This window comes from Chrysemys picta, chromosome 20, assembly GCF_011386835.1.
Source record: "Chrysemys picta bellii isolate R12L10 chromosome 20, ASM1138683v2, whole genome shotgun sequence".
Lineage (NCBI taxonomy): Eukaryota > Metazoa > Chordata > Testudines > Emydidae > Chrysemys > Chrysemys picta.
The window spans coordinates 6,509,505-6,534,667 of record NC_088810.1 but is presented as its reverse complement, the minus strand read 5'-3'; the positions used below and the strand labels follow the sequence as shown (position 1 = coordinate 6,534,667).

General features: G+C 48.8%; 3 long non-coding RNA genes across 3 annotated transcripts in view; 2 read left to right on the top strand and 1 right to left on the bottom strand.

Moving 5' to 3' along the window:
- LOC135976848 (uncharacterized) overlaps positions 1-25,163 on the top strand; it is a 1,653,704-nt gene that overhangs the window by 573,796 nt on the left and 1,054,745 nt on the right. The gene's annotated exons all lie outside the window — the stretch shown is intronic.
- Positions 1,117-7,785, top strand: LOC135976666 (uncharacterized). The gene is made up of 4 exons (XR_010593981.1): positions 1,117-1,151; positions 3,994-4,026; positions 5,726-5,749; positions 7,498-7,785. It is a non-coding gene; the product is annotated as an uncharacterized LOC135976666 (long non-coding RNA).
- LOC135976926 (uncharacterized) lies at positions 9,350-12,264 on the bottom strand. Its single transcript, XR_010594184.1, has 3 exons — positions 11,839-12,264; positions 11,190-11,306; positions 9,350-9,866 (listed from the first exon to the last, which is right to left on the bottom strand). It is a non-coding gene; the product is annotated as an uncharacterized LOC135976926 (long non-coding RNA).

Genomic DNA, 25,163 nt, shown 5'->3' with positions numbered 1-25,163 from the left:
TAGACACACCCTGAGTAGCACTAGTGGGGAGTGGAGGTTAAAGAGTTTTTGTCAGGCATTAAGAATGTTCTTTAGTTCTATTATTGTGCTTCAATATCTCGTACTCTGCCATATCCATTACTCATATAGACCAACAAGTGCAGTACTTCGCAGTGATCTAGGGAGTCACATTCTTTGTGGGCTCAAGCAGAGGTGACTTAGACTTCTTCCCAAAATGAGGTGACTGCACTCAGCTGTGCATTCAGCTCCCCTCATATGTTTTCTACCTTTTTTGAAAACTAGAAACAGGATGCTCCGCCATTTTTGAATTGAGAAAAATGTAGAGCAAGTTGAAAATTTGTCATTTTAATATATTTTGTAGTTTTCATGAAAAAAAGATTTCTTTTAATATGAAAATTTTATGCAAAAAGTTTCTTGCATTTTTTTCTTTTTTTTCAATGAAAATAAGAAAAACCAAAAGAAGTTTTGAATTTTGTCATTTCATTCCCCCCCTTCCTTTCAAATTTACACATTTATAATTTTTCAAAGAGCTCCAAAGAAAAAGAAAAAAGGCGAAGAAAATGAAAAAAAAATGCAAAACTTTTTCATTCCTGATTTTGTTAAAAAAAGTATTAATTAGTTTTCTGGGGGGAAAAATTAAATTTTTTTTTAAATTCATTACAAAAAGTGTTGATCATCCCTAATTCTTATCTTGAGGGATCAGAGTCACGAAAGGAAGCTTCCATAGTCCAAATTCTGGAGGTTAAACTCACGCCTGTGAAGCAGGGATGGGGGGGCTGTTTCCTTTCGCAGAACTCTCTGGGGCCACATCGACAATACAGACTTCTGCTGGCATAGCTCCATCTCTATGGGGTGTAAAAAAGTTTACATCAGCATGTGGATCCTCTACCCTAGGGCCGATGTAGGCACAGGCTCTGTAGTGTACACATGGCCTCATTTCCCTTTCAGAGGAGAACAGGCGATACCAGCAAAAGCACACTAGTATACTGGTAGAACTGCACAGGCAAAGCGCTCCTAGTGTAGAACTGGCTGGTAACACTATTGCCCTTGTGAGGAATCAACAACCTTGAAATGATATTGGAGAAGGAGTTTCTTGATCCTGCTCTATTTCCTTACAGGCGGTTGCGCGTCCAGTTGGAGGTCTTGTAGGGGTGAGTACTCAAAATTACTTTGCTGTCCAACTGTTTAATATGATCATTCCAGAGGACATGCTTCCATGTTGATGACTGGTTCTGCTCTATAATAATCGAAAGCAACGTGCGCACTGACACAGGTTCATTTTCATCACCTGAATCAGATGCCAACAACAGGAGATTGATTTCCTTTTTGTGTGGGCTGCTGCGGGGAGCCCTGGGACCTTTAAATCACCGCTGCAGCCCTGCCGCTGCTACCCCCGGGGCTCCAGCAGCGGCGCTCGGACGGCGATTTAAAGAGCCTGGGGATCCTATTTTGGAAAGGGTAGGAATAAATGGTCAGTTTTCAGAATGGAGAGAGGTAACTCTTGGTGTCCCGCAGGGGTCTGTACTGGCACCAGTCCTACTCCACATATTCATAAACAATCTGGAAAATGGGAGTGGGAAAATTTGCAGATGATACAAAACTACTCAAGATATTTAAGTCCAAAGCACACTGTGAAGAGTTACAAAGGGATCTCACAAAACTAGGTGACTGGGCAACAAAATGGCAGATGAAATTCAACGTTGATAAATGCAAAGTAATGCACATTGCAAAACATCATCCCAACTATACTATACAATGACAGGGTCTAAATTACCTGTTATTACTCAAGAAAGATTTTTTTCAATGAAAATTATGAAAAATGAAACCAAAAATGTTTTGAATGTTGTTGATTCCCCAGAGTCCTGTTTGCAAATAGAGTTCAAATGCTATTTTTCTTTGAAATTTGCCACAAAACACACCTATAATTTTTCAAACAGCTCTATAAAAGAAGAAAGAAGGGGGAAAGAAAATGAAAAAATGCAAAACTTTCATTTCCGATTTTGTCAAAAAAGAAGCGATACGTTTTCTGGTAAAAAACAGACAATTTGCTTGCAAAAATTCATTACGAAAAATGTTGATCATCTCTAATTCTTATCTTGAGGGATCAGAGTCACGAAAGGAAGCTCCCATAGTCCAGATTCTGGAGGTTAATCTCACCCCTGAGAAGCAAGGATAGGGGGACTGTTTCCCATCACAGAGCTGTCTAGGCCCGTGTCTAAAATACAGACTTCTGTTGGCATAGCTTGATCTGTATGGGGTGGGAAGAAGTTTGATTCCTTACTGACATAGCTGCGCTGGCAAAAATCATAGAATCATAGAAGATTAGGGCTGGAAGAGACCTCAGGAGGTCATCTAGTCAAACCCCCTACTCAAAGAAGGACCAACACCAACTAAATCATCCAAGCCAGGGCTTTGTCAAGCCAGGCCTTAAAAACCTCTAAGGATAGAGATTCTACCACCTCCCTAGGTAAGCCATTCCAGTGCTTCACCACCCTCCTAGTGAAATAGTGTTTCCTAATATCCAACGTAGACCTCCCCCACTGCAACTTGAGACCACTCCTCCTTGTTCTGTCATCTGCCACCACTGAGAGCAGCCAAGCTCCATCCTCTTTGGAACCCCCCTTCAGGTAGTTGAAGGCTGCTATCAAATCCCCCCTTACTCTTCTCTTCTGCAGACTAAACAAGACCAGTTCCCTCAGCCTCTCCTTGTAAGTCATGTGCCCCAGCCCCCTAATCATTTTTGTTGCCCTCTGCTGGACTCTCTCCAATTAGTCTTCATCTTTTCTGTAGTGGGGGGCCCAAAATTAGAAGCAATACTCCAGATGTGGCCTCACCAGTGCCGAATAGAGGAGAATAATCGCTTCCCTCCATCTGCTGGCAATGCTCCTACTAATGCAGACCAATATGCCGTTAGTCTTCTTGGCAACAAGGGCACATTGCTGACTCATATCCAGCTTCTCCTCCAATGTAATCCCTGGGTCCTTTTCTCCAGACCTACTGCTTAGCCAGTCGTTCTCCAGCCTGTAGCAGTCCATGGGATTCTTCCTTCCTAAGTGTAGGACTCTGCACTTGTCCTTTTTGAACCTCATCAGATTTCTTTTGGCACAATCCTCCAATTTGTCTAGGTCACTCTGGACCCTATCCCTACCCTCCAGCGTATTTACCTCTCCCTGCAGCTTACTGTCATCTGTGAATTTGCTGAGGGTGCAATCCATGCCATCATCCAGATCATTAATAAAGATGTTGAACAAAACCGGCCCCAGGACAGACCCTTGGGGCACTCCGCTTGATACTGTCTGCCAACTAGACATCAAGCTGTTCATCACTACCCTTGAGCCCAACATCCTAGCCAGCTTTCTATCCACCTTATAGTCCATTCATCAAGCCCATACTTCTTTAACTTGCTGGCAAGAATACTGTGGGAGACCATATCAAAAGCTTTGCTAAAGTCAGGATATATCACGTCCACTGCTTTCCCCATATCCACAGAGCCAGTTATCTATCAGGTTGGTCAGGCATGATTACTGTAACTGTAGTTATACCAGGAAAACTGTGCTCTTGATGGTATTGCTGGGCCTGGTGTACACTTCACTGTTCTGCCAACGTCACTATATCAGGTAGCAGTGTGAAAAACACTATGCTGAAAAATCCCCAGCATAGAGGCAATTATATTGGCACAAGAGTGAGTCTCTCAGCTTACTGAACGTCAAGCGGGGAGGTGGTGTTATGATGTTGGAACAAGTCCTTAAGTCATTATATTCAGCCTGTACTCTAGGGGCTATGCAGGCATATGTTCTGTAGTGTAGATATGGCCTCATTTCAGAGGAGAATGCGCTATACCAGGAAAAGCACACTAGCGTACTGGTAGAACTGTACTGACAAAGTGCTCCTAGTGTAGAATTGGCTGGTAACGCTCCTGCCGCTGTGAGGAATCAACTACATAAAGTGATATTGGAGAAGGGAGTTTCTTGATCCTGCTCTATGTCCTTACAGGAGGTCGTGCGTCCGGTTGGACGTGGTCTTTGGGTGAGTAATCAACATTACTTTGCTGTCCACCTGTTTTATATAATAATTCATGAGGACATGCTTCCACGCTGATGACTGGTTCTGCTGGATAGTGATCCAAAGCGGTGCGGAATGATGCACGTTCATTTTCATCATCTGGGGCAGATGCTATCAACAGAAGGTTGATTTTCTTTTTGGGTGGTTCGCTTTCTGTAGTTTTCGCATTGTAGTGTTGCCCTTTTAAGACTTCTGACAACATATTCCACATCTCATCCCTCTCAGATTTTGGAAGGCACTTCAGATTTTTAAACCTTGGGTTGAGTGTTGTAGCTATCTTCAGAAATCTCACCTTCTTTGTGTTTTGTCAAATTTGTCAAAGCGCTGCTAGTGTAGAACTGACTGGTAAAGCTGTTGCCATTGTGAGGAATCAACTACATTGAAGTGATTTTGGGATAGGCAAAAAGTCAGAGTTAGTTACCAAAATAAAATAAAATATAAGCATGCAGTCTAAGTCCTCAACCCTATTAGACTGGGCAATATCTAGATTACACAGTTTTTCTCACCCCACTGGATATTGGAGTCCTTCATGTACAGATTTCACCCTTGAAACCTGGGCCAGTCTGCTGTGAGTGTCTTTGTTGCTTGCAGCATAGGTGGGGGCAGGAGAAAGGCCAGTGATGTCTGTTCAACACCCCGGTGTTGCTTACCTCCCTTGTCATTGTCTTTGTGTAGCTAGTATCTGGGTGCCTCCCAAACCTACAGTATATTTTAGTGAAAATCATACAGCACAATTTCATATGCATTGGTGCTACACATATTTATATAGAACAATGTCATTCAGCAGATCATAACCTTTCCCCTGATACCTTACCAGGCGTGCTTTTTATGCAAGATCACAGTTATATAAAAATGGGGAATATGGGGGTTACAGGACACTCCCCCAAGGTATAGAGAGTCACAACCATGGTTCAAAATCTGGAGTTTCAGGTGTTGCTTTATAACCTGCTGGCCAAGATCAATCTATAGCCGCCATTCTCCTCGTCTCCATCACTTGCCCAAAGGGAAGCAGTGCTAGGCCCATACAAATGCTGCCGGTAACAATGAAAGTAATGGTAGGAGTAACATACTCTCTATTATAATGACGATTTTCTCTCAGACATATGATCGGACATGTCTGCGCTTTCCTCTTTGCCCAAAGGTGAACTGTTCAGGGACAGTGTCTTAGCATTCCCTGTAGCTGAGTTTGGATTGTCGGAGTGAGCAGGAAGGAGGATGAAAGGTTCTCCTCACTTATTAAGAACATTCTTTACATCTATTATTGTGGTTAGATAGATTAAAAGCAGCTTTTGTCCAAGTCTCAGATTCAGTGCATACATACTGTTCTAAGAAGTTTGTGTGCTGGAGAAATAGAGGTCCTCACTGACTGACATTAGCTTACTATGCCGTTTCCCTTACGCATTTAGGCCAACAGGAGGAAAAGTTGTCACTCATTTAGGGGGTCTCACAGTTGTGGGTTTCAAGTACAGATGCCTGGGGCTCGATTTCAAAAGGTGCCAAGCACCCTGGGCTACAGCAGAAGTCAGTAGGGGCTCTGGGAAAATTTGCCATGACACAAGCACCTCAGCTGCTTCTGCCAGGGATAGGAGCTAACCAGCCTCATCCCAATGACACAGGAAGTCAATGGAAACAAATAACTTTCTTGTTTTTTTTCTCTCTAAAGCGTTTCTGGTTCAAATGATCTGTGGTGAGTATCTCAAGTTCTCTCTCTTCGAGAATCTCTTGCATTATCTTGGCAGCTCTCATAATGGGAATTGAGACTGGAGCCATTTGAGTTAAAGGAGGCACCCTTAGTATATTTTATGGTACAACCTCAGTGAATGGAAAAAGTGCCCCCCTCTCTTGCTGCTGCCCACCAGCCCTGACACAGAAGGGTCCCCCACCGAGCAGCATCTGCGAATGTCATGAAACTGTTTCCTTCAGCTGCTGCCTTTAGTCCATGCCAAGGAGTAACAACTAGCGAGCAGAAACAAAGCTTTACCTTTTAGTTTATGAGGTGTCATTTTCCTGCTTCTCTGGTAGTTAGAGAGGGGATGGGTGAGTGCCAGGCTCAAATTCATGTTAATAACAGAGAACACCACTAGCACAATTCATAGGTTCACAGATTTTAAGGCCAGAAGGGACCATTCCATTCAGCTAGTCTGACCTCCTGCATAATACAGTCCAGGGAATTTCATCCAGTCATTCCTGCAACAAGCCCATGATTTCTAGGTGAGCTTTGGGCACACCTTAAAGAAAAATATCCTGTGTAAAGTCCTCACCAGCGCCTACATGTATTAAGACTGTAAGTTGCGTTTTCAAAAGTGAGGTTCACTTCAGTACTTCATATCCCCGGACTTTCACCAGGACTCAGGCTCCTAAGTGCCTACGTCAATTTTGAATGTGGGACTTGGACTCACTTTTGGAAACCCTGTTGAATGGAAGGTGTGTGCAGAGGTCCCTAGGTAAAGGGGACAAATTAGCTGAGTCAGGGCAGGCTGAGCCAAGAAGCAGAGGGTTATTTCTAGATCGAGGCTCCCGGGAGATGTTGCTTAGCAGGGGTAGGACTCACAGGCAAAGGGGCCTGAAGTGTGGAACACTGTGGGGAGCCCTCTCGCAGAAGACCTGAACTGAGGGCTGTGGGAGAAGAGAGGTTAGAAGGATGGAGAATCACCAGAGATGTGGAGGCCCTAGAATAGGGGCCCAGAAGAACTGGGGAACAGTGTGGTTGTTGCCTCTCAGGAGCAAAGGCACCAATTCCGTGCGTGTTCTGGGGCTTCCATTAGCCAAACCTGGAAGAATGTACCTTGCAGCAGCACTGGCTTTGTGACATGCTTCCTCTCCACAACCAGTTTTCCTGATCTCACAGCAGCCACTTCACCACCAGGTTCATGCCCCACAGATCAGGAGTAGGGCAGAGGGCTACTCTCAACATCACTGGGCTGCCCCCTTCAAGCACACACGGCTTCTTCCCCTTCCCTCCTGTCACCTTCTCCATTGAATGCAATGCTGGGAAGTGCAATGCTGTCTCATTGAAACAGCATCCCCATGGCAGACAGAGTAAACCCTCCCTCTGTGTGTAAATACTGACACACTGACAGGGATCTGAGGAGTGTGGGAACCAGCGCATAAATCCCAGTGGTAGCTCAAATCCCCCAAAGAAAGTTTTAATTTCTAAAATAGCCCTTCCCTTTAACAAATCCAAGAGCTCAGTTCCAGCCCTCCCAAATCTCCCCTTGCCCTCTCCTCCCTCATTTCCCCATCCAATGCCATCAGTAGCAGTTTGTAAAGGGCACTGCTGTACAACGCACAATACTGTAAGTGAAATGCTGTCTGCCACACACAGCTGTACGGGGCTAGAAAGGGACTAAACTCCTTCAGGGAGTGGGGGAGGGCTCTTGTCTGATTCCATGTGGGTTACTGGGACCATAATGACTGTTTGCCATCTCTCCCCAGGACTAAGAATTATGAATTAATAACTCAAACGCTGACGAAACCGGATTGGCTGACTTCGATGACGACACCTGCCATTACGCTTCCTGTGCTGCTGCTTCACAACTCTCCCACCAATCAAATGCTGACTGAAAATCATGAATCATACTGAATGGGCCTCTAGCTGATTACTGTGACAGTCCTTGATTTTTTATGCTTTTTGCTGTAACAGGGAGCGGAGGGACACTGAGCTCTGTCCCGCAGCTGCCCTGGGGGATGGCGAGCGCTTTGCAAAAATTAAAATAAATACAAATGCACAAAAAATGTTCAGTAGCTGTTGTTTTTTTTTACTTTTTAGTAAATTAAATTTCCTTCCAGGCTGGCATAGGATTTGCTCCACTGTAAACGCTGACACTATTGTTAGTCAATTCCCAGCTCTTTGTAGGCAATGATTACTGTATGGGGGAAAGACACTCTGTTCTCCAGTATTGCTCCCTCTCCCTCAGTGGGGAAACCGGGACAGCAGCAGCACTGGGGAAAATGAATAATGGAGTGACACACAAACCCAGAAGAGCAGGAGGGAAGAGTATCTGTAAACTGAGCTACAGAACTACACTACCAGGGCCGTGACTGAGAGAACGTGTGGCAAGTTTTCCTTTCAGGGTAGATGTTCCAGCACATAATCCCTAAAGTCTAGAGGTGCCTCCTTGCACTCCATAAAACGATCCCTTTCCAGAACAGTTACACTCTTTTCGCCTAAACATCAGACTAGACACCACTCCCATTAAATCAACCCATAAACTGCACCTCAGTCTTGCTTCTTCAAAGGATACAGATTAGGGATAAATTCATATGAAGGTTTAATTTGTTCTAAATTATTTTGGGCTTCAGCCCCTTCCACTGGCTTCTCAGCCTCTTCCAGCCCAGCTCCCTACGTCCGGACTGTCACCCTCTATCCTTCATGTCACACACAATATCTCTTCCCCAAAAGACATTGGGGTTGGGCTTTGCAAAGAATCCTAAAGCAGTTAGGGGAGCTGGATACCTAACTTCCTTCGGTCTGTCTGCAAATCCCAACCTAGGGAACAGAATAATATTTTGCAAAGCAGATGGGAGCAGGGCTGCTCTTTTTGATCACTCCACTCACAACATGTCGACCGCTGCTGGAAATAAAAGTGGCAGCTCTTCCTGAACCCCTCTCCGCATTCGCATGTCTCTACTGGATTGGGACTGCAAAAGCAGCCACTTCCACACAACCTGTTAGGAAGCTGTCAAAGCTCTGATCCATTTCCCCACCAGACTGCTGTGAGGGGACCCAGTCACTGGTTTCCATGTCTTCCAAGCCTCCAGAGTCTGAACAGACACAAGCCCAGACACTGGCCCTGTCTTGGGGTCCTTATGTACACGCCCAGGGTGCTGATCTATCTAGCACTCCCTCCTGAGAGTTAGAACCAGGGGGTCCATCTATCCCGTTGCTAGAATCAGTGTGGACTCCTCTGACTCCCTGTAGCTTAAACTCACCCTCTTCCAGAATCCCCCACCGAAGACAGGAGCCTTCCAGTTTAACTCTCCCAGGGGGGCCACGATAAGGTGAAACATGTAACATGGAGACAGACTTTGCATGGGATTCTAAAATACTATTGCACTTCACTTAAGCACAAGAAATACACAGAGAGAGCAGATCATATAGAAACCCACAAATATCCTAAACACAATGCCCCTCACTCTGGCTCGCCCTTCCCTTGGGAATCCTTTGGGGACCATCTATGTTTAGGCAGGCAGGGTTCCCCCACCTCAGCAGGCTCTTGCAACAGTTCCCCTCGACTTGGACTGGTAACAACAGCCAAAGACCCCAAACAGATCAACTTCTGCCTTTCTACCCTTCCAATCCCCGTCAGGTGTGACTCTTGGATCTGTTTCCTCAGGCAACTTCATTGCCAGTGGACCACTCCCCTGACAAACTGATCCCCCAGGTTGGGAACCAGTCTTTATTTCAATAGGGGACGATCCCAACTTAATGACCCTCTACTGTCAGTGCTGTATCATTACACCTTGGAATTTCAGTCTCCCGTGGAGACAAGATCACAGAGAAGACCCCCACACACACATTCAAAATGTAGTTTGCAATCTAATAAAGATACAGATGCACAGTTCATAAGCTGACACAGATGATTTCTGGCATGATTTCAGATGTAGCTAGCCAGGGTTCAGTCCCGCCCGATAGCTCCTTCCCAGGTGAGATTTGTCAGAAGAGATGGTCCATATGAGGATTGGAGCTGCAATGGAACTCGGAAAGTTGGGACGAGCTTTCGCAGCCAGGGCAACTTTTAGCTCATGGTGATGGGTGTACAGGTCTGTCGCATCTTACGCGCATTTAACATGCGCAATTTCAACTTTACATGGTCAGCAAAAACAAAACAAGAAAATTTGAATACTATAAATGTAGTGCGGGCGATTTCGCTCGCCATTGAACTCAATGGAATTTTGGCTATACGCGGTTTTCGCTTTACAATGAGACAGACCTGTACTATTATCACCATTATTAGATATTGCGGCTCTCTGCTCCCTCTAGTGGTTTGTCCAAATATAGCAGTTTATGAATCCTCTATTTTAGGATTCTTTAGCTTAGGGTCTCTTAGCTCAAAACCAGAAGCTGACTCAAACTCCAGCCACTAGACAGGAACACAGACATGCTCTGTGTAAGCGTAGGGCACAATGGGACAAGAATGGCTCGAACAAACTGGGTAGCAGCAGCCTCCTTCGTGGCTCTGCGTGCATACAGATATGGCAATAATTGCATCACCCATTAGGATGAAATAATCATCTGCAGGGCTTTAGGTCAGGTTTGCCAACGCGATTTTTGGCTCCAATAACGCAGCATTGGATGTTATATGACAAATATGGCCCTAAATTCCTAATCATTTTAAGGCACATACATGCTGGGAGCACGTGTCAGAAAATATTCAAGTTACAATTCAAACCATTTCATTTAGATTTTCTGGACAGCAATGAAGATTGTAGTCTAAAGGGCTGATTGTCGGTGACACTCCATGTAATTGTGATTTATACTTACAAGGTATCGTCACACAAGCAGGGCATTTTAAGGTGCCTTTTATATAACTTAATAATCAGACTAACATTTTCCAAAAGTAACTAGCAATTCTGGGGAGCCCAAGCCTTCAAAGAGAGCTGATTTTCACAGGTTGGGTGTTCTGCAAAAGGCGTCTTGAATTGGCAACCTCCACACAGTACAACTCTGCATATACCACACGTATGAGGTCATGAAGCATGGAAGATGCCATTTTGTAAAGCAAATTGGCATCCTCTACGAGGCGTGATGTTGTATGCACCATACACGTGAGGTCACACTGTGCGGAGGATGCCATTTTGCTCTCCAAAATGGTGTCCTCCATGCTATCTGGGGTCCCGAAATTAAATAATTCATTAAAATGGAGTCGTCCCAGTAAAAAGTGTGGGAACCCATGCCCCTAAATTCTGAAAAATAAATGTAGGCATATAAAGTTTAGGGAAGACAACAGCAAACAACCACATTTTCCTAAAATATCCTGAGACCAAACTTTCTAGACATGCAGTAGGCTTTGCTCACTACCAAGTGCGAGTGGAAAATATTTGTTGGTACAGTATTATTCAGTGCTGTAAATAATGGGGTAATGAGCGCACTAATCTGAAAATGTAAATGCTTCACTCTGATCTACCTTGGCCAGATGACGACGGCAGATGCGGAGGTTAAATGCAGGTTGCAGTCAGGTAGCGTTGAGAGCAGATGTTTCAGCCAGATGTTCAGACCAGATGCCGAGGCCAGATGTTTGAAGCTAAGACAGAAATCAGAGATTGACACCAGGTATCAAATCTAGATGCTGAAGGCAGGGAAAGGAGGCCAAGATTTGACTCCAGGTGTTGAAGCCAGAGACAAAACACTTAGGCCACCCGTGGACCTCAGGATACCAGAGGCCAGACATGAAGGCTGGATGATGGAGACCTGATGCTGAGTCCAGTCATGGAGGTCAGTGGTGGGTTTATCTGGTGACCAAACACCTTCCAATCCCATCTCTCCTTGCTGCAAGAAGGGGGCTCAAACCCGCTCAACCCCAGGTTCAGAGGATATCGTGACCCCGCCCCATAAGAACAGGGCAATGGGGGTGACACCCACCAATTCTGTCCACGCTGTGTGGAGAGAGGAATAAAGGGAGGAGGCTGGTCCTTTAACCCCCACCCCAAGGCCGTGAGGGGAGCAGTGGGGAGGCAGCTGTTCCATTGCCCCTCCCCGTGTGACTTCTCCCTCCAGGCTGGCAGAAGCGAGCTGTTCCATTGCCCCTCCCCCTGCTGAACTACCCCCCCGGCTACCTGAGGAGAAAGGAGGGGGTTGTTCCTTCACCCCTCCCCACTGAAAGGTCTGGAGGGGGCAGAAGGAGGCTGTTCTAATGCGTCCTCCATTGCTAAGCCTCCCAATAGGCTGCCTGAAGAAGAGGGGGGAGGGGGTTGTTCTGTCTGGGGAAGAGCAGGAGGCTGTTCCATCGCCCCTCCCCCAACAGTTGCTCCCTCAGCGTCTCGCGCTGTCTCCTCCCCACCCCACAGAATCGCGAATGTGCCCGTTTCTTCCCGCCTTTTCCTAAGCTCCGCCCCCCGCCGCATCCGCTGCTGCTGCAGCTGCCTACAGCCGCTCGCCGGGCTGAGCGGAGGGGGCGGAGCCGAAACGGGGCGCGTGAGCCCAACGGTCTCTTCCTCGCGCCTGGGTCCTCGCCCGCCTGTGCTCGGTGTATCCATGGCGCGGGGAGTCCCGGGGCGGGGCATGAGGGGCGATGACGGGATCTCGAGGGGCAGTGGGGAGAATAAAGGACACTGGCGGGGTCCCGACGCAGTTAGGCGGGTGGCTGAGCGGAGTTAGGAGAGTCTCCTAAAGGGAGTCATAGGGGCTGCCGAGGGGACATGTGGGGAGCTGTGAAGGAGATTATTGGGGAGCCATAAGGAGAATTATGGGGTGGCTTCTTTCTTAGAGGGGGGAAGTGATTGTGGGGGTAGGGGGCTTCTGAAGGGACACACTGGGGGGCTGTGAGGAAGCTTATGGGGCAGCTACTGAGGGGACACACTGCGGGTGGGGCTGTGAGGAAGTTTATGGGGCAGCTCCTGAGAGGACACACTGGGGGGGGGGAGCTATGAGGAAGTTGATGGGGCAGCTCCTGAGGAGACACACTGGTGGGGGGGCTGTGAGGAAGTTGATGGGGCAGCTCCTGAAGGGACACACTGCGGGGGAGCTATGAGGAAGTTTATGGGGCAGCTCCTGAGGGGATGTATTGGGAGGTTACGGGGGGGAGAGTTGTTGAGAGGCACAGACAGCACTGAGATGGGGTGGTGAGCCGAGAATGGGCATGTTTGGCCCATGCCACAGGTACAGTGCTGGGGTGCGGGGAGTCGCTGTGAACAGGCATGTTCAGGCCGTGCCACAGGCACACAGCACTGAGACAGGATTCGGGATTTGAGAACAGCCAATGTTGGGACATGCCACAGACACAGCCCCAGGATACTGAGACACTCAAAAGCTGACTTAGACCCAGTCAGCACACAGAAATTGCCCCAATTTAACAAAATGGATTTCTAAATGAATTTAGTTACATCAGTACAGTTCTCTTGTATGGATTCTCTTAAATCGATTGCAGAGTACTCTATCACTTAGCTTAATTTTTCAACAAACATGAGAATTTCACTAACAACTGCATTAGAGGACAGTTAAGGTTACCTAGGAGTGCAGAATGAAGAAAGCAGGAAATATAGTTAAAGTGGTGCCTCCCACCCCACGCACTCATATCTCTCTCTTTTAGGTGCTTATGTGACATCCATTATTGTACAGCCAGATATCTCAATCTGTACTAGATCACATAACACACCAGGGAGGCAGGGAAGTAACATTCTCCTTTCATGTATGGGGAGGGGGGCACAAATTGGGCCCGATTTTTAAAGGTCTCTAGGCACCTAATTCCCATGGATTTCAATGGGAGTTAGGCGCCTAGCTATCTTTGAGGATGTGGGCCTAAGTGACTTCTACAAGATCACAGAGGAAGTCTTTGGTAGATCAAGGTATTTTTAGGGTCACAGATTTGAACTTGAGAATTGACCATTAGATCATCTAGTCTGACCTTCTATACAAGGCAAGCTGTAGCATTTCATGCTGCTCCGTTGAGCCCAAGAACTTGTGTTTGACTAAACCCGGGGTTCTCAAACTTTGTCACAATGAGCCCCCCTGAGCTATGAAATAATGGATGTGCCTCCCCATAGTTTACTAAAACAATATAAGAAACTGCTAGCAGCAGCAGAGAAGTAAGGGTCCTCCACCCAGCTCCCCTCCCCTAGCCCCCCTGATTGCCCCCCACCCAGAGAGACTCCCACTGCCCCACTCACTGAAACCAGATGTCGGCGCCTGCTTGTTTGCCCACATGGCCCACTCGATCCGCACCATCCCTGTGCCGCTGCCAGGACACAGCTGGTGGGTCCGTGGCTGCAGAAGCAGCCACCTGGGGACACACTGTGCCCCGCAGCCCAGCCACCAGGCGTGCTGGAACAATTTGTGTAGTGGGGTGCTGAGAGCCATTGAACCAAACTGTAAACCCACCCCCTCTGCATGCAAACCATTGGAAAAAAAAACAAGAAAAAGCCAGGAAATCCCCCCACTTCATCACATCCCCTCATAAATGTAATGTATATATTGTGATCAAGTCACTGCTCAATCTTCTTTTTGATGCGCTAAATAAGTTGATCCCCTTAGTCTCTCACTGTAAGGCAGTTTCACCTCTCTTAAAACTACTTGCCTGCAAACTCAGACATAAAAATACAAAAGTGTCCCAGCCCACTAGTACTGAAAAATTGCTGACTTTCTCATTTTTACCATATAATTATAAAATCAATCATTTGGAATATAAATACTGTACTTGCATTTCAGTGTACAGTATACAGAGCAGTTTAAACAAGTCATTGTATGAAATTGTAGTTTGTACTGACATCGCTAGTGTTTTTCTGTAGCTTGTTGTAAAATTAGGCAAATATCAAGATGAACTGATGTACCCCCTGGAAGACCTTGGCATAACCCCAGGGGAACACGTAGCCCTGGTTGAGAATCACTGTACTAACTTACACCAGCGGCCAGACTGGCCCCTCCTCTGCCCCAGAACATGGCAACAAGACAGTAATTTTAAGCCCTCCCTTCCCCCTCCCTTCCCCTCTCTCACCCAAGTACAGGAACAGCATAACCGAGAATCAGTTCCCAGCTGGCAAGCAGGAATGTGCTGCAGAAAAGAAATGATTCTTCTAATGTTGGCACTGAAACAGCAGCATTTTGTCACAGATCAGGGCCCCGTTGTGCCAGGCGCTGTACAGACACCTGCTCCTGCTCCTGCTCCATTGACCGGTGCCACAGCAGGCAGCGGAGTCCCTTAGCGACCGTGGGCCTGGTTCAGAGGGGTGAGAGCAGGTGTAAGGGGATCGAAGGGAGTCGAGCCGCACCGGAGCCATTCCACCAAGGGGCTGGGAGAAGGGCTCAGCTGCACCATGGCCCATTCCCGGGGGCTGCAGGGATGGACACAGGGATCCCTCCCTGAGGCAGCGAAGGGCAGGGGAGATGGTCGTTGTTACGACACCTTCCTACGTGCGCCTGCCCCGCTCATGTCCCCTCTGTTCCCTGCAGGGTTAGATAAACTCCCGGGCGCCTTGTCTGCAGCTCCCACTCACTTTCCCTGGGACGCCGGGTGCTCATGTGGGGGAATATCAGCCTCTCGTCTTGGCCAGCTCTTGCCTCGGGTAGACCTGACCCTCTCCTTCCCCCATCGTCACGGCTCCTCTCCAGACCTCGGCAGTCTCTGGGGACAATAATCTCACCCAGTGTCTCTCAGCTGGGACCTACAGGCTGGGTGACTAACGACCTTGGTGTCCTGGTAGGCACTTGTCTGCAGAGAATGGTGCTGCCTGGGGAAAGGGCTGAACTCTGTGGCCAGGGAACAACCCACCTCGCAGAGCACAGAGTGGCAGAGCCCCCAGCCTGGGCTGAGATCCATGGGCCGGGCCGAGTGGAGCTATTGCTGCAGGCTGGGCGCAGATGGAGGCCTCAGTTCATGCTCCGCTCATGCTTTCGAGGTTCTCTCAGCAGCTCTGAGGAGGAGGCCGGGGGGTTACGATCCCCCAGTGGAGCCCCAGGTTGGGACCCTGTGAGTCAGCCCAGAGGGGTCCGTCCTTCCTATGTTGACACCCAACGATATTGCTGCAGAAAGGTCACGGGTCCATGTGCCACATGTTACCCATCCCCTGGCTCAGGCCCAGCTCCCATCCAGCTCTCCTTGGGGATCCCACAGCCCCCCTGGGCAACAAACAACGGGTCACCACAACTCCCCACTGCCCTTCCCTGCCATGCAGCGGGCAGCCAGCAGGGGTGAAGGCAGGGACAGCCCTGCTCAGAGCACGTCTAGCTTGGGGGGTGCAGAGGAGGCAGCAGGAGTGGTGGGCAGGTGGCACCAAGTGCCTCAGTGTGTATCTGGGACAATGACCCAGGAGACACCATGAGTCCATGGGGCAGAGTAAACCCCAGGGCCTGGACTGTACCAGAGCCCCCTACCCCTGGGCATCTGCTGAGGGTGCAGAAGGGGCAAGCAGGATCCCATTTGCTCAGGACGTGTCCGTGGAAGGCCATGAAATCCTCGGTGTGAAGAGGGCAGAATGTGCGTCACCCACAGGCTGCGTGCGGATCTGGGTTCCCTTCATGGCCGGGTCACCTGCTGAGTCACTTGCAGAGTTCCCTGGAACTGAGCGAGAGGGAGGGACAGAACCAAGATGTATTATGTGCCAACGGATTTCGCTCCTACGCCCCTGAGAGCTCTGAGGAACTGCATCCGGACACTCTGCACCTTCTGTGTCCAGGCAGTTATCCAACCGCCCCCTTCTGGGGAATGCCAGACATTGCTCTTGGAAAGGAGACAGTCTCACTGATCCCATAGGTGATGTTTCTGGGCTGCTGCAGCTCCCGGGATGCGAGATGCCCCTTCCCGCTTGGCTGCTGTGCAATGGGGGAGGTATAAACTGGGGAAGTCTCACCACAGCCTGCCAGGGCCCCTAAACCCTCGACGTGCCCAGAATGCCCCTGGCAGCACTGGCTGTAATGTTCCTAGGCTTGCAGCTCTACAGCACCCTGGGCCTACAGGCTCTGGCCTCCAGGGCAGCGTGCCAGGTGGGCAGCCCCAGAGACACGGAGCCCAGGGCAGACAGGGTCTGGTCTCTAGGGCAGCCTGTCACAGACTCACAGGACTCGTGCTTTCTCTGCTCTTTACGGTCCCTGGGGGGAAACCCCTTCAGTACGACAGTCCTTCTCGGGGGTCCCCTCTCTCTCAGGGATTAAACCCCTCCGGCTCCTCGAACCGCACCTCTGAGCCTTAGCACGCCTGTCTCTCACTGTGGGCCCCTTCAGGAGTCCCCTCGGTCTGGACACACGGGGCCTCCACTCCCAGAGGGAATAATGCCACCCTGATCTCTAGCCTGGAGCAACTCTCAGCCAGCATAAAACAGGAGGTTTATTGAGCATCTGAACATAGTACAGGAAATTCTCAGGGCCTCAGGCCTGGCCTCCCTCAGCACGGTACATCTAAGTGTCTTCTGCATCCAGATGGGCTCTGTCTGCTCTCTTTCTAGCCCAGAAAACCTCTCCTTCAAGCTGGGCATCTGATATCACCGTCCCCTAGTCCTGCCTCTGTCCTTTGTCTTTTGTCCAGGTAGATCGGCTGCATGGGCCTCCTCTCCTCCCATTTGTCCTCTGTTCCTCTCTGGCTGGAACCGGCTGGTCAGGTCACCAGGGTCCTCTCTCCTCAGCCCATTATCCTCATACTGGCCAGAACTGGCTCTGACTCCGGAGCTGGGCCTCCCAGTCACCAGGTCACTAGTTGCTGGGGTATCCATTCTCCAGGCTGTTCGCTGGCTCTGTGTAACAACAAACTCCCTCTCCCATCACCTTCTTAAACCAGTAACACACAGGGAAACTGAGTCCCGCACCCTCTGCAGGCAAACCATTGAAAACAACAAGAAAACCCACTGCTTCGTCACAGAGCCCCTGACTCACAGACCCCAGGGCACGCAGGGTCTGGGCTCTAGGGCAGCCCCAGAATCACGGACTCCACAACCTTCCCCCTCATGGCAAATTGCAGCATTTCAGGTTCTTTCCCCAATGGGAACCAAGCCGGGTTTAGAGCTAGTGACTCCTCCCGGCAGTGGAATTACCGTTCCCCACACAGCTCTGGCAGCCAGGCCTGCTCCTGATCACAGCTGGGGTTAGGCACCGGGAGAGTCAGGCACTGGCAGTGCCAGGGATACGTTTGGACCCTGCAGTGCTGGCAGGGGGCTGGGCTGGTGCCCGGCATCAGCAGTGCTGAGGAAGAGCGTTAGGGCAAGAGCAAGAGGCACCGTGAGCAGGGCCGTCCTTAGCCATAGACAGAACAGGCAGCCGCCTAGGGCACCACGCTACCTGGGGGCACCGCTCTGCCCGGACCCGGACAGACGGGAAGCAGTGGAGCATGTAACAGCAGGGCTGCTGGGTCCTAGAGAGAGCCAAATGCAGCACAGTCTGAGGGAGGGGACTGGCTGCTGGGGTCTCTGGGAAGGGAAAGGGAGGGGTGGGGGAAGGAACTCACCTGTGAGTGTGACTCTTTCCCCCCGGCGTGAGGTGAGGCAGGCTCGGCAGCTCTGGCACCAGTATCCTTTGTTGTCCCCAGGGCCGGCTCCAGGTTTTCTGCCGCCCCAAGCGGCAAAAAAAAAAAAAAAAAAAAAAAAAAAAAAAAAAAAAGCCGCGGCAGCACGATTGCGCCATTCCACTCTTTGGTGGCAATTGGGTGGCAGGTCCTTCGCTCCGAGAGGGACTGAGGGACCCGCCACCGAATTACTGCGCTGCAGACCCAGACGTGCCGCCCCGATAGCGGCTGGAGTTCCGCCCTTTGGTATTGGCAGCCTCAAGGACCTGCTTCTTTAGCTGGTGCCTGGAGCCAGCCCTGTTTCCCACTTATTCTGTAGCTACATCTGTCATGCTTCCCCACTCCTTCACAATTCTGCAGTGCAATTTCCTTTGTTCCCCTTGCTTTTATCCATAATGGCTGTTCAGTAAAACCACTTTTCCTTGGCTGACAGAATTGATCTGCAAAGGGATTTATTAAATGCAGCATTTGTCAGAGCTGTTTTTTAAAAGATATTTAAAACCACTTGCTTTACTCAAAGGGAATATTTGTGCTTAGGCTTGTGCATCCAGTGTGCCTTCTTGGTGGCTAGTAAGAGGTAATAAGATCACAATTATTCCTTTGACGTCATGGATTAGTCCAGGAAAGGAGAGACAAATTAGGTGGCCCATGCTAGGAGATTCCCTATGCATCTACCAGAGGGGGGAAGAGAAGAGATGGAGGGCAGGGAATAAGTCAGTTCAGCCTTCTTATGGAGCTACAGCAATAACTGCAGTTGTGTATCCAGTTGTGTATCCCCACTCTATCACTGAATTGTTTTCTTCCTAACCAGGAGTCAGATTCTATTCTATTCATGTTCTTAAAACAATGCCCATCCCTGACTTATGTGAGCCCTGGGGCCTTGACAGTTTGTCCCTTATATGGACTAACCTCATTCCTAGGTTTTAAGCAAGTTATGTTAAATGATCACATTAATTTACATTTTGATAAAACAGCCAAAGTTTTATGGGTGGGGTAAAACATAGGAGTACTGTTAACTTTCTGTAGCACTTTATGCTCTAAAAGAAGTTGGTGCCTAACTTCCCTTAAAAACAACAAGGAGTCTGGTGGCACCTTAAAGACTAACAGATTTATTTGGGCATAAGCTTTCGTGAGTAAAAACCTCACTTCTTCGGTGCATCCGAAGAAGTGAGGTTTTTACTCATGAAAGCTTATGCCCAAATAAATCTGTTAGTCTTTAAGGTGCCACCAGACTCCTTGTTGTTTTTGTAGATACAGACTAACACGGCTACCCCCTGATACTTAACTTCCTTAGGCTACCACTCTTTCACAGAGGCTTACAAAGATGTTTTATTTGGTTATGTTGACTGAACTGTAAAACCCAGCTCAGCCCTTTGGCCCCCACACCAGTCAGCTGACTCCTGGGACAAGGGACCAGGCTGGATCAGAGGTGCTGGAACAATTTTTATAGTGGGGTGCTGAGAGTCAGTGAACCAATCTGTAAACATAGGATGGAAACCACTTCAAGCCAGGGGGTGCGCTTCAGCACTATGGGCTGGAATGGTGGTGGTGGAGGGTCTGGCTGGAGTCAGGGGACAAAGAGACTTGGCTGGGGCGGCGCATGACTACCATGATGGGGTGAGAGGCTGAAGATCCTCACTGGAGTGAGAGAAGATAGGAGCCCAAATGATTGGACAACAGTATACGATTCACATAAAATAGAATAAAAACTAGAAAAAATAATACATTTATAAAAAGTGCAAACTAAATTTAAAATAGTAATAATGAATAAAATACAAAAATATTAACAGACTTAAAAAAAGTAAAATAATAAAAACTGAAAAATGAAAGAATTGTAAAATACATAAAAACGCTAAAAGGGGAAATAAAATCAAAAGAAACTTAATATATATATATAAACAACAATAAAATCAAAAAGGAAATACAAGTAAAATATATTAAAAAGGTAAAAATATAACTATTAAGAAAAAACACACACACACAAAGAAAGAAAAAAGAAGTACAATTGTAAAACCGAGGGTGAGAGTCCATGGGGCTTGTGCTCCTATATCATAGGTGAGGAGCTCTGATGTATGCCCCCGTGTCCCCCTCTCTGCCCCCATGTGGACAGGGCTAGACAGCAGTCTCACTCCGGCCATGCGGCCACCCCAGCCTGGGAGTGAGGGGCGGCGCCCTCCTGGGCTTCCGGACCCACAGACAAAGCCCGGGGGGAACCACTCCCATTTATACTTGCCGGACACAAGGCTCTTGCTCGTGTTGTACAGGAGGCTAAGCGACCCCCCTGTTATACACTGAGCAATGAGGGCTCCCTCTGTGTGGGGCAGAGGCGAGACCCTGCGCTCCAGGGACGAGGTAGCTGGTGGACAGACCCCGCCGGAGCGGGGAATGTCGGCAGGCGCCACTCTGCCTTGGACGGAGTCATCTCCACTTGAGCAAGCGAGACTCCCCACAACCACCAGGCACCTCTTCCGTCAGTGGACGATGATCCTGACTCCGAGAGAGACCCCCGGGAGAGCGAGAGAGAGACGGGGTGTCCCTCGGCTGGGCCGCCTGGGGCGAGATTCAGCCCAGCCGCAGCGGGGTACACAAGGTAGTAGGTGGAGAGGGGAAGGAGAGAGAGAGCCAGGCTGGAGGCCTCCGGGCTCTGCTCCCCTCTCTGCACCGGCCTGAGCGGGGGGCCTCAGGGCTTTTCCCAGCGTGTACCCAGCTCACCCAACCTTGTGTCATGGGTCCGGGCCAAGCCTTCGGAATGAGGGGAGAGAAAAGGGCAACGCTGCCTCTGCTCGGGCTGTGCAGGTAATCACCCCGCCCTCCTGGAACTACCTCTGGGGACTCAGCTGGGATTGTAGCTCATTGAGACTTCCAGAGACTGGCCCCATTGTGGTCACTCCATGAGGGAGAACAGAAACACCTGCCTTTCAAATTCAACTGTATACTAGTGTATAGAGCAGGGGTCGGCAACCTACGGCACACGTGCCAAAGGTGGCATGTGAGCTGATTTTTGATGGCACACGGCGGCGGGCTGAGCGGCTCAGCCCACCTCTGCTCTGGAGTTCCGGCTGCTGCCCCATTGCCAGCCGGAGTCCCAGCTGCCAGCCCCACTCAGCACCTGCTGCTGGCCTGGGGACCCCCAAGAAACCCAGGCTGGCAAAGGGCTGAGCAGGCCGGCGGCTGAGACCCCGTCTGAGCCACTCAACCCGCTGCCGGCCTGGGTTTCCATTCACTCAGCCGGCAGCGGACTGAGCGGGGCCGGTGGGGGGCTGAGTGGGGCCGGCGGCAGGCTGAGCGGGGCCAGCGGCTGGGACCCCGACTGGCAAAGGGCCGGCAGCCGGAACCCCAGAGCAGCAGCAGGCTGAGTGCTGCCGGCACCCCAGACTGGCAACGGACTGAGCCGCTCAGCCCCCTGCCGGCTGAGTGAATGGAATCCCAGACCGGCAGTGGGCTGAGCGGGGCTGGTGGCTGGAACCCCAGAAAAGGATCCCAGGCAAGGATCACACTAAATTGATAAGATCTGCATTTTAATTTGATTTTAAATGAAGCTTCTTAAATATTTTAAAAACCTTATTTACTTTAAATACAACAATAGTTTATTTATATAATATATATATATAGAGAGAGAGACCTTCTACAAACATTAAAATGTATTACTGGCATGGGAAACCTTAAATGACAGTGAACTTGCTGACCCCTGGTATAGAGTGACCATCTGTTGTACTAAGATTCTCTTGCTTTTTTTCCCAGTGAGTCAGGATAGCTTTTGCCAGCCCAGAGGTTGGGCAGCCAATGTCTTACATGTTCACAAAGTTTTGTCCAACTTTCATAAAGTCAATACATGGTTAATATGACTCCTTGTGAAGAGTCTGTGCAGCAGATCACGCGAGAGCTGTGAAAATGTCAGTTTTTGATGGAACTTTAGAGGCAGTGATTTATCCTGTCTTTCTGGCAGTGCCCAAAATGTGCTGCTACGGCTCGTGTCTTTCCAAAGAAAAATAAGGCACAATAGGACTTCGGTAACATTTCTGTGCTACCTTAATCTAGAGGAGATGATTCTGTGCTGACTTCATTCTGGTCACTTTGTGCTTTACCTAGGAGTAAAACTAGAGTCTATTTTCCCACTGCTTGGAAACCCAGCTTATTAAACTGGATAATGCCATTAATCTATTTACAGTAGAAGGTTGATATAGAGTTGTAACTGATGCCCACGATACATTTAAAACTAAAAAGTGGCTTTGTAAAAATGACCTGGGTTTCCAACTCTACCGAGTCTCAGTCAGGAGGGCCTTGTGAGGTGTCTTCACACTAGCTCAAGGTCACAGCGCAAGAACCTAGAGAGACCTCGTGAAGCACGGAGATAGTTTTGATTTAAATGCACTTGAACTGAACGAAGATTTGAGTACACGGCAACCAATGTTGCCACATGCAAAATCGGTGATGGACATTGTACAGTTTATTCATACCAGCAAACTTGTTGACATATATCCTAATGTGTACATTGCCACTCGTATTCTACTGACAATTCCTGTAACAGTAGCATAAGGAGAACGGAGTTTCTCAAAACTAAAGCTCATTAAAAGCTATCTCCGCTCTACAATGAGTCAGGAATGCTTGACTGGTCTTGCTATTCCTGCAATTGAACAAGACATCACTTTGTCTTTATCATACAATGACATTATTACTGCTTTTGCAGCCAAAAAAAGCAGGAAAGACTGCTTTTAATTAAAAACAAATCCTTGTTTCAATACCTCTTCATATAAATTTCCAATAAAATGTTGACAAATTAAAATTTATATTATTTGCATCATTCTGTCAAATCCGAATTTTTTCTATAGCGCTACTTCTTTAGTGCTAGTCCATCAGCATTACAGTGTGCTTAATTAAGTTAAACTGGGTTTAATAACGTGCATGTGGCAAGTTTTCCAATACTGTAAGTTTATGTTTGTGTTGTTAAGAGCAAGTCAAGCACAGGGGCACCACTTTAATAATCCCGCCTAGGGCACCATAAATCCTAAGGACGGCCCTGACCGTGAGCACCTGGCCCTGGCACCCACCACAGAGCAATGGCTAGACCCAGTCTCCAGAAACTCGTCCTGGATTCCAATGACCTGGTCCCTGCAGCCCTGTCTGTGCTGGCCTCTCTTGGGCTGAGGGGAACAAGGCTGCAGCACGCTGGCTCCAGCAAGCTCCAGCCTCGGCTGCCCTTCACCCTGTCTGTCTGACCTCACACCTGGGTAGGGCAGGGAGACCGCACTGACCTCGCCGATCACAGAGCTTCTGGCAATGAGCAGGGCTGGTGTCAGACCCACTCCCTGCCAGCAATACCTTTGTCCCCCATGGGCTGTTGGCATGAAGTTGGTTTCTCTCTTGGGCAGATAAAGTGGCTGTTAAGTGGCTCCCCTCTTTTCTCTCTGAGACAGCCTAGAGAACAGTACTAGCCACTAACCCCTCTGCCCCATGTGACCCTGCGGGGTCGGGGCTTGCCCCCACCCTGTGTGTGCTCTGAGGGACGGGGAGCAGACCTGACGCTCAGAGTGGGACGGGGGCCCCGTCTGCTTGTGGCAGGAGCCGCCTGGGATGGAGAATCCACCATGAGGCTTGAAAAATTGTTTCAACGGATAATTACTTCCACTGTTAAAAATGTATGCTTTCTTTCTGATCTGAATTTCTCTAGTTTCAACTTCTAGCCGTTGGATAATGTTATACTTTTCTCTGCTAGATTGAAGAGCTCATTGTTCAATATTTGTTCCCCTTGTAGGTACTTATCATCTGTCATTAAGTCACCCCTTAACCTTCTCCTTGGTAACCAAAGTATATTGAGTTCCCTGAGTCTTGCACTATAAGGCCTGCGTTTTAATCCTTTAATCATCCTTGTGATGTGCTACATCTTATCTCGTGCTCCTCGAGAGAGTTAAATTGTAAGGCCTTTGTCTTCAGTGGGATTCTGGGAGAGGGTGTGTTTAATATGCGGCATAAGTTGAGAGGGCAGCACTGATTCCGGGGGCGGGGGGATTGTTGGACTGCATTGCAACTCTGAACAGGGGGTGCTAGATAGAGGATCAGCACCTCGAGAGCAGGCATGGGGAGCTCAAGACTTGCAGTGCCTGGGCTCTGTTCAGACTCTGGAGGCTTAAATATGGAAGACAGTTGCTGGGTCTCCCTACAGCAGTCTGGTGAGTGGCCAAGAGGGGGCGCTCAATCCAAGCTGTGACAGTTGCTTCCTAACAGGTTGTGTGGGTGTTGCTGCTTGTGCTGTCACAATCCAGGAGATCGAGGAGAGGGGCTCTGGAAGGAGCTACTACTTTTTCCCCCAATAGTGTTCAACATTGCCCTTCCTGAATGATCCAAACAGCAACCCTGCATTCATCTGTTTTGCAAAACATACTGTTCTACTGCCCTAGACTGGGATTTTCAGACAGGCCTAAGGAAGTTAGTTGTCCAGCTCCTTTAACTCCTTTAGTCTCCTTTGAAAAATGCCACCCTGATGTCTTTTTGTTTCTGAAAAGATTGTGTTTGTCCTGTGAAGGATAGATAATGTTGGTCCCGGCGTAGTGAGGAGGACTGGATGAGGCTGAGAAGCCGGTGGAAGGGGCTGAAGCCCAAAATAATTTAGAATAAATTAAGCCTTCTCATAAGTTTGTGCCATAACTCGTGTCCTTTGAAGAAGCAAGAATGAGGTGCAGTTTATGGGTTGTTTTAATGGGAGCGAATGCCTGTGTGATGTTCAGGCCAAAAGAGTGTAACTGTTCGGGAAAGGGTTCGTGTTATGGAGTGCAGGGAGACATCTCCAGACCTCTGGGGATTATGTGCTGGAACACCTACCCTGAAAGAAAAATTGCCACTTGTTCTCCCAGTCACAGCCTGGGAACTGTCACACTGGAGCTCAGGTTGCAGACCCTTTTCCTTCCTGTTCCATTGGATTTGTGATTTGCTCAATTATTTATTTTTTCTCGGGGCTTCCCAACC